The 8,907-nt window shown below is 51.3% G+C and overlaps 1 protein-coding gene across 3 annotated transcripts in view; it reads left to right on the top strand.

Annotated features, from left to right (window-relative positions):
• Positions 1–2,022: 2,022 nt before the first annotated feature.
• Positions 2,023–8,907, top strand: part of Tbl1x (transducin beta like 1 X-linked) — a 130,891-nt gene continuing 124,006 nt past the window's right edge. Inside the window, exon 1 of one of the 3 annotated variants that reach the window (XM_078035150.1) lies at positions 2,023–2,160. The gene's annotated coding sequence lies outside the window, so the exon portion shown is untranslated. The remainder of the gene's footprint in view (positions 2,161–8,907) is intronic. The other 2 variants (XM_078035147.1, XM_078035148.1) reach the window with 2 other exon arrangements.

Raw genomic sequence — 8,907 nt, 5'->3', positions numbered from 1 at the left:
CCTTAGCCATAAAATCGAAGCAGAGCTAATTCTAATAAGACGGAGACCCAGGAAACCCTTGAAATGGGCTGCCGCAGGCCATCGTCATGCCTGCGTCCAACCCTCACCAGAAAGGGACCAGGCCTGCTGGAGGGAAATTGCCGAGGTCAAAGCCTGCTAATTGAATGTTCGCGAACCGAGATGACGTCTTCCTCTTCTGGATCAAGGCAGAGGCTTTAATTTCTCTTCTGGTGGCAGGACAAGACCTGCAGGTAGAAAGTCTCTTGACCAAAGAGTTCCTCGTATTTGCCTGTTCTTAGAAGGGTTTTGAGGCTGTACGTTACTGATCTTTCTTTTTCAGTCTTGAAGCAGTTACTGAAGGCCAGTCTCTGTAATCATCGGCAGTCGTTTGCAACTTGGTGCCCTGGTACCGCTTTCCTGAGTACTTATTTTGAGCAAAGCACAGGGTGGGTGGGGGCGCTTAGGGGATGCTGTGGGGAGCCTAAGGGTCTCGGTCCTTACCTTTGAGACAACTGCAGTCTTAAAGAGTCTGCATGTTAGGGGTGACAGTGCCTTGGAATTCTTGTTTGGGCATATGGAAGAATTAGCTATTACAGGTAGGCTATTGTTTTTGTTATGCTGTGGCCAAATATGCCTACCGTTTAATTTGCCATCTTGACAATTTCCTCGTCCCTTGCCTGGGGCTTGGTGCGTGTTGGGCTCGGCTCCACCAGTGCTGTTGGGTGTAAAGTAAGTTCGTAACCTAGTATCCACTGCCACCATCCCTCTCGGCAATCCCTATCAAAGGGCTCCATGAAGCATGACTCTGTTCCAGTCTCCAGCGCCTGACCTCTGCCATTCTCCTTTCCATCTCTTGATCTAGACTCTCCTGGAGATCTCATCCAAGTGGGATCTGACGGCATTTGTCCAGGGCCCTTTACGTCGTACTGTGTTGATAGAGAGCACGTTTTGTTCACCTGTCCAGCTTTCCCCCGGTTCCCGACTCTGTGGACACCTCTTGGCTGTTAGGAGCGGATGCTGCTGCTGTGGATGTGTGTGGGGGGGCAATCCCTCGTGACGAGGGCCAGTTCACAGAGCCTGCTGAGCTGGTCCATGACGGCCAGGACCGCCAACAGTCCTGAGCTCCGCGGGCCGGAGCAGGGGCCTGGGTGTGAACCACGGTGGTCTGACAGAGACCCTCGAAGGAGAGGCCAGTGGCCGGGTGGGGCTCCGAAGGATTTTGGAGGCGAAGGCTCCTGGAGCCAGTTGATCCAAGGAGGGCCTTCTGGAGCGGGTGGGCGCTTCTAAGACCAGGATTTTGGCCACTGCGTCCCATCTCGGGTGTGGCTCCAGCAGTGCCTCTGCCTAGAGGTTCAGCTAAGAATTTTTAAAGGGCCATTCTGGGGCCTGGAAATGAAACGGCATCTGCTTGGGTCTCCGCCACCTCCACCCTGCCCAGAGGCCCAGGTCTTCCCCTCCTCCACCTCTTAAAATAATATTTTTTGGGTGTAGTTGGATACACACAATGCCTTTATTTTTATGTGGTGCTGAGGATGGAACCCAGGGCCTCGCATGTGCTAGATGAGCGCTCTACCGCTGAGCCAGGACCCCAGCCCTCTTCTTTTCCCCCTGTAATGATTTCGGCCTGGTTTGTGGCTAACTTAAAGAACCACTGGTCACATTTGCCTGGGGTCACTGGCCTGTGCTGACACATGACCCCTTCTGGCAGTGTCCAGAGAGTAACCCTGACCCTCCTAGTGCTGACTCTGGATGCCACTTTACCAAAGGTGGACTGGGTTATGGGGACTCTCTTATGCCCCTGTGCTTGTTGGATGCCTGTGATCGTCCTTGGACATCAAGGCTGCCCACCCAGCCGGCCTCCTTTTGCAAAGGCTGGAGGGAAGGTACTCGACCTACCTCTCCTCTGGTGGCCTCTTTGCGAGCCGCCTGGCCCCTCTCGTGCTTCCTCCTGGAAGCTGCTGTCCTGGGAGGGCACAGGAGGTGCCAGCCATCTCAGCTTCCTGGGTGATCTTATTTTTCATTGTTTGCAGGGTGTCTCGTGTCCAGAGCCCCAGCGTATCCGTCTGACGTGCTCCAGAGGCGGTGTCTGGCCCTTGGTAGGTGAAGGCAGCTGGGGAGAGGTGCCGTGACGTGTGGCCAAAGGCCACAGCACCTTCTGGGGTAAGCTGGCCGGCTGCCCCAGCCCTGGGCAGGGGATGAGGAACAGATGGAGGACTGGTCCCCGCCAGCGAAGCTGCTGAGATCGTGGTACTCGGCAAAGAGAGGGCTGAGGAGTGGCAGATGGAGGTGGAGAGCTAGGGGGACAGAGAAGGACGACAATTTGGATTTCTGCCTCCTGTGCGAATCTCTGGTGGCGGAGATGAGGAATGTGGTAGACTATGCACTGGGGTGACAAGGAACATCTGGGTACATTATCTGATTGGTTATGTGTAGAGACTTTCTTGTGACCTTCATGTCAATGTCATGGTTCCACGAAGGTCGTGGGCAGGCCAGACATGGCATTGGTTTGGGAGTGACGAAGGTTGGGGTGGATTGCGCCTCCACCTGGAATAGGTGTGGCAGCTGGGCAGGCTCCCTTCTTTCTGCCCTGGTTTTGGAATCAGAATGGAGTTGACGATGTCCACTTGGTATAGTTGTTAAGTGGGCTCTTCTGAGATGGCCTAGTTGGAGATCTTGGTGCTTGGCATACTAACTTGGAAAGATTGGTGTCCATTGTAAGTTTGGGGTATTCTGTGATGGTCCCTAGTCACCTTTTCTCCTCCCTGCCAAGTTCTACTTATTTTCTAAAAGTTGGCTCAGATCGCCGTCAGTTGAACAGGGAAAGACCAGGTTATTGAATCTTCCCACCCAACGTGTCCAATCCCAGGAAAGTCATGCCTCATCAATTGCACACTGTCTTCGTAGACCATAGGCTGAGGCTTGGAGGCAGAATGACCCCGAGGGCTCAGAAATATGCCAGAGGACATCTGGCTCTGGAGAGGGCCTTAGAAGACGTCCTTAGTGGCAGATGAAGCAGAATATCTAGATGATACCCAGAACGTACACAGAATGACCTGTGTGCACAACGGGTGGTAGTTAGTTACAGCGTAGGAAGAGTTTGTCACAATAAGGAAGATGGTTTAAGATGAGGTCAGGGGAACTTTGCTCCCCCTCGCTGGCGGTAACAGTAACTAATCTTCAGTACCTCATTCCCATTGGTAACACTTACTGAGCACTTACTGTTGGCCAGCCAGGATTCATGTCCTAAAGGTCTAGTGTACTGGGTGGGCTACCAAGACAAAGCAGCAGTGGTGGTGTGCAAGTTCACAGAAACTGTATGCTAGCTGCATGGAAGGAGGTGTGCAGGAGCCCAGGTTGTTACAGTCAGAGCCAGACAGGCAGCCTGGGCTTTCCCAGGACTTCGACTGTGTTGGACTTTGCTTTTTGTCCTGGAAAGGCCAACATGGCTGCAGGTGAGCCCAGGAGAAACTGTCCTAGAAGCGCCCCCCTCCCACAGGGGCTCCTTGGTTGGAGATGGACTGGCCCCCTCCCCCGTGCTTTCTTTCCTGTGTGTAAAGTTAGCCATTTTACAAGGGGAAGTCAAACGGGAAACTTCAGGCTTCTTTGCAGAAGGCTGGAGCGGCTGAGGAAGAGACGCACACCCCAGCGGTAGCTCATCTTCCCCTCAAATGTGTGCCAGTTTGGGGATAGCAAAATGTTTTCTGTTCACACTTGACAAAAGGCCTAAGTCTTTTATCACAGACAAGTCTGAATTCAGTGGTTTAGTCGGGATATTTTCCCATATTTTTAAATAAGATTCTTATGTACTCCCTAATGCTTTGGGTGTTCTTTGGAAAACCCTCTAATTTAGCAGGGAATCTTGGTGTGAGTTGTTCCAACATCCTGCATTGTTTATGAATCCCCCTCTCATTGTCTTTCAAAGGGTGTGAAATGCATTTTCTGTCCGTGTCATGAAGTAAGAACGCAGCGTTAATTTCTCTCTGGTTTCTAACTCTGTGTCTCGTTTCTAATTGGAAAATAAAAGCAGAATGTACTTTCTGTCCGAGGCGTGTTAAGTAATAAACAACTAAAGGGAGAATTTCGGTCACCAGGGGAAAGGAGGAGTCTGAGGATCAAACGAGACAGAAACAGAACCCACCAAAACAAAAGTACAAATGCTGTTTGGAATCTAATTATAATTAACTCCACTAATTCAATACTGCAGAAACAAATGGTCACACGATGTGCTGGCGGGGGTTTGTAATTCGATACATGTTGAGAGGCTTAGGTGGGGAGTGGGGACCTTGGGTTCTTGCTGCCAGGACTAGCTTGGGCCCCTTCAGTTCTGTGCCCCCAGGGAAGGGACTCAGCGGCTGCCTTGCTGGGTGGATGGAGTGAATTTGACAGGTGTGGACCAAAGAGAAAGCCGTAAGACACGGGAGCAGATTCAGATGGAGGTGAAGCGCTTCTCCTGGGTGACAACTCATGGGTTGGGTCCTCCTGTTGGGTGAATGTGCTCATTTTTATTTAAAATCCATTAAAGAGTATAGTGAGAATCATAACTTTAAGAAGTTGACAGCTGACACAAGCATCACGGGCTGGGAAAATGATATTTATGGATTCATTGTCTGATACTTCCCTATACTTTCCTTCCTTTTCTGAAAACTAAAAACCTGAGCCGGTGGCAATGGTGCACCCCTGGAGTCCCAGCTACTCGGGAGGCTGAGACAGGAGGATTGCGAGTTTGAGGCCAGCCTGAATAACAGACTCTGATGTTTTATTGAGGATCCTCATGTTTCAGTGCATGAACTGGTAGTTTAAGGTCCCCGCCAGCCTGGTTTGGTCATTGTTGTTACACTGGTGGTCCCGACTTGTTCCTGGTCACCGTGTGTGAATGTTCATCCTGTTGAATTTTGGGAAATTGCGGTTTTATTTGGTTCAGGATGAAAGTTGGTGGGTCACTTGATCAGAATTCCAAACGAGCATTTTCCTTGGACCGGTGTCTGGTGCTCACCATCTCTGCCCGGGTTTCTCTTCCCACCCTTGGGCAGTTGTGCCACCGTATGCTGTCTGACACGTCCCCCTCCTGGCCCGATGTGGGGTCATTTGTCTTCAAAGTGCTCCTAGAAGTCATTTCTGTAGCAGTGCAGGCTCCAAGAGCAGGACTGTAGGAGGGGAGACTTGGGACCGTGTAGATTCGGCCTACTAACCCAGGAGGAACCTCTTCTGTCGGAGCGGGCGACTCAGGGTTGCAGGAGACGGGTTACAACTGATGGCTGTGTCCGGTTTGACGTGTACACTTGCTGTCATCAAGAGCTTGTAGATGCTTTGCTTAGATGCCAGAGGGCTGTACCAGGGTGCGTTCTGTCTGTCCTCGGCTCTTGGTAAGGCAGAAAAGGAAAGGGAATCTGCAGGAAGAACCGGGATGCTGTTGGAGATTGCCCTGGGTGGTGGAAACCTGATACCTGTTGGCCGGTTGAGGCTGTGTCAGACTGTGCTGGAACTGTGATGGGGTTTTTCCTTAACAAATAGTTGTTGCTTAGAAGGGCCCTGAGTCTCGAGGATTTCATGAGCGGGGAAGCTGCTGCTTACTGACAGTCCCTACTCCAGCATGGTGGAAGCCCTGATGTTCAGGCCCCGCCACTGCAGAAGGGAAGGAGCCTCCTGGTGGGAGCCACTATTGGACCAAATGTTTGCAAATGCCTTCCTCCTGCTCTGTGAGCGTCCCTGCAGGACAGGTGTTATCCCTCTTGGCAGTGGGTGAGTGCATCTCAGAGTGAGCCTGTGGCCTTCCCCAGAGTTGCAAGGGGTGCAGTCAGTAATGACGTGAGATGAATCCCAATTGTCTTGAGACTCTGGCTGAACATGCCTGCTAGTCGCCTTCATGGCATCCCTGGGCTTGACTTTGACTCTGGATGTGCACGTCTGTTATGAGAGGAGGGAATGGGACTTTGGGAGTCGGGCACCAAGACCTTAATAAAGCCCTGTGTGACTCACTTTCAAGAGTGGTGGGTAACGTCGAACTCAACAGAGGCCTTTTTCTGTCCTCTCCCTCTTGAGTTTTCTCTTGCTGACTTGCATACTGGGCAGGACATCTGAGCCCATGTGGTTGGTTGACAGCAGACTGAGGGCTGCCGGAAAGCACCCCTTGCCGTGTGGTCTTGCATGCTCCTGGTGTGTGGGTGACCCTCCATGTGTACATCGCAGGAAGATCAATCCAGCTGATTGAGTTGCTGCTCACTTATTTATCGTTGAGTTGAACCAGCAGCCAAATGTACATTGTCCCCAGTTGGATCCGGGTTCTTGGATCATGAGCTGTGTTTGTCATCTTGGTCCTCTAGGCTCTAGAGAAGACCTCTAGCTCTCGACCCTGGTGTGCTAATTTTTGCATCCGTCCTGAGGTGGACCACAGGTGGATGGCGATTCCTCTTGGGTCACTCGGGAGTTTTTATTGATCTCTCGATAAAGGCGGGCGGATCTATGGGATGGCGCCCTCTTGCCGTTACCACCTCGGGCTGAACCTCACCACGTCTGTCTGTCCACTGAGGGCTAGTCCAGGGCCGCCATCACGCCTCAGTGGCAGTTGGGGCGTTTTAACAGAGACCAGGTGGCCCATGACTCCAGAAGTGCCTAACCCGCCAGCCGACTCCTGAACCACAAGAGCTTTGGCCACACAGTGATGTTTCTCATTCTTCTACCCATTTTGCCTTTATTAGCGGGTAATTTTTAAAAGAATTTGTTTTTCCTTATTTGGAAAAGCCATTTTTTTTAAACAAGATGTTGCAATCCATCACTGTCAATTTTTTTTTTTTTCAACTAGGGGTTGAACCTAGTGGCACTTTACCAATGAGCTATATCCCCAACCCTTTTATTTATTTTTTTTTAAGACAAGGTCTTACTACATGGCTTAGGGCCTCTTCAAGTTGCCAAGGCTGGCCTCAAACTTGGGATCCTCCTGCTTCAGCCTCCTGAGTAGCTGGGATTACAGGTGTGCACCTCCACGCCTTTTCTTTTACACGAATTCATTGCGTTAAATTTACCCAGCCCTTTCAGGTTGGGTCCTGAATTCGTTCCCCATGTTCGTCCAGGTTCCTTTAAGCATGTGCTTTCTCTCTGGGGCAGGAGGACGTTCCAGGGGTCCAGTGTGAATTCCCTGCGCCTCGCCTGGGATCGACTGAAGAGCCCCAGAGGGTGATGTTTAGAAGCCAGAATCTGGAATCTGGGTGTGCTCACTGATGTGGAGGTGGCATTGCCTCCAGGACCATGCGGAGGAGAGACCTGGAGACGGAGTTGTTTAGTGGTGTGACTTCATGTCCTGTAGCTCCAAAGGTCTTCCGGTACCTTCCTCTTTTCCATCCAGCATCTCCCTTCAGCAGTAGGAACTTCGTAGAGCAGCAGTGTAGTGACACGTTGTCCTCTCCCATAATACACGCAAAATAACTTGCCTGGGAAATGCCTGCATTGGTGAGGGTTGATGTCCAGAGGTACTCGCTCTTGTTTTTATTCTGAGGTCTGTGCTATCGATCTGATAGACACATAGATCAGATTGTTTTCATACAGAATTTTAAGATAAACGTAAGATATGTGTTTTCTTTCCCGGATTAGGTGCCGTTTGGAGTATATATGAAAAGGTTTCTGTAATGCCAAAGTCCCCACACTCTAATAACGGGTGTCGTGAGGTGGCCTGCCTGTCTTGATCCCTCCTACCTCATTGGCATTCATCTCTTCACTTCCTCTTCATTCCTTTTCTGCTTTTCTGTGTTCTTTTTGCATCGTTCAACTGTTTTTTAAAGCGCCCTCAGAGGTCTGTTGGCAATTCTAAACGTGTGTACCAGCAAAAAGGTCATCCTATTGAGTCGGCTTTTGGGACTAAACTGCCCGAGAAAAACAACTTGGAGGAGGAAAGATTTACCTGGGCTCCTGATTTCGGAGGTTCAGTTCACAGTTGGGTGGCCCCCTAGCTCTCTGCCCAAGGTGAGGCGGAATAACATGGCGGAAGGGTGTGAAAAGCGGGGCGTGGCAGGCAGGTCACTTGGAAAAGGGTGCACCCCCAGTGACCGGCCCGCTTCCCCCGATTACCTCCCAATAATCCGTTCACCATCAGTGGATTAATCCCTTGATGTCTTGAGCCAGTCACCTCCCAAAGGCACACCGGGGAACACGTGGGACTTTGGGGGGACCTTCCGGATGAGCGTCATAACATGACCACACTGGCACGAGTCGTTACTGAAGTATAAAAACTGTGCCAGTCGACTGAGGCTCTCCAGAGAGTTTTCCTCATGGTGACTTGAGTCGAAACACAGGGAGATGGAACAGTGCAGGTCCGTGATCGAGAGAATGGACCAGAAACCATGAGGACTGCCCAAGAAGCACCCTTGCGTCAGCCACAGGACTGTTCAGAATAATGCCCCACCTCATTAGCCTCGGCGACCAACACGCGGGTGCTGCCACTTGGAACGTTATGATGCTTGACTGTAGGGTTTTGGCCCCTCTGGGAGTTGGTTTATCAAGGAGCGTGGTGGAAAGGGGTGCACCTGGAACCTTTTGATCACTTGACATTTGCCTTTACGTTGGGTGCAGTTGGAATTTGGGAAGAGTCTTGGCTCATATGCCTGCCAGCTACAAGTCGGGCCTAATAAGTAGAAGCAGCCTCCTTTCCATATGACACCCTCTCATGTTGGAAGACACCAGCTGTCCCTGACTTGAGCCTCTGAGCACAAACAGCCTCCAAAAGAAGTGCACTGGGCTAGTGGAGCTCTCGTGTCCAGATCTGGGTTTGCCATTCTTTCCTTGTCATCTTTGCTGCCTGGATCCTGTCCTGTCTCAGAGCTGAGCTAGTGGGTTCTGTTTCTGGGGGTGGGTCCTTCCGCCTGTGCACCCCCACGCAGGGATCTGCAGTCAGAGCTGCGGGGCCAAACTAGGCCTCCT

The sequence above is a fragment of the Ictidomys tridecemlineatus genome, chromosome X (genome assembly GCF_052094955.1).
Source record: "Ictidomys tridecemlineatus isolate mIctTri1 chromosome X, mIctTri1.hap1, whole genome shotgun sequence".
Lineage (NCBI taxonomy): Eukaryota > Metazoa > Chordata > Mammalia > Rodentia > Sciuridae > Ictidomys > Ictidomys tridecemlineatus.
The sequence above is the reverse complement of the archived record's forward strand: the minus strand, read 5'-3'. Positions and strand labels throughout refer to the sequence as shown.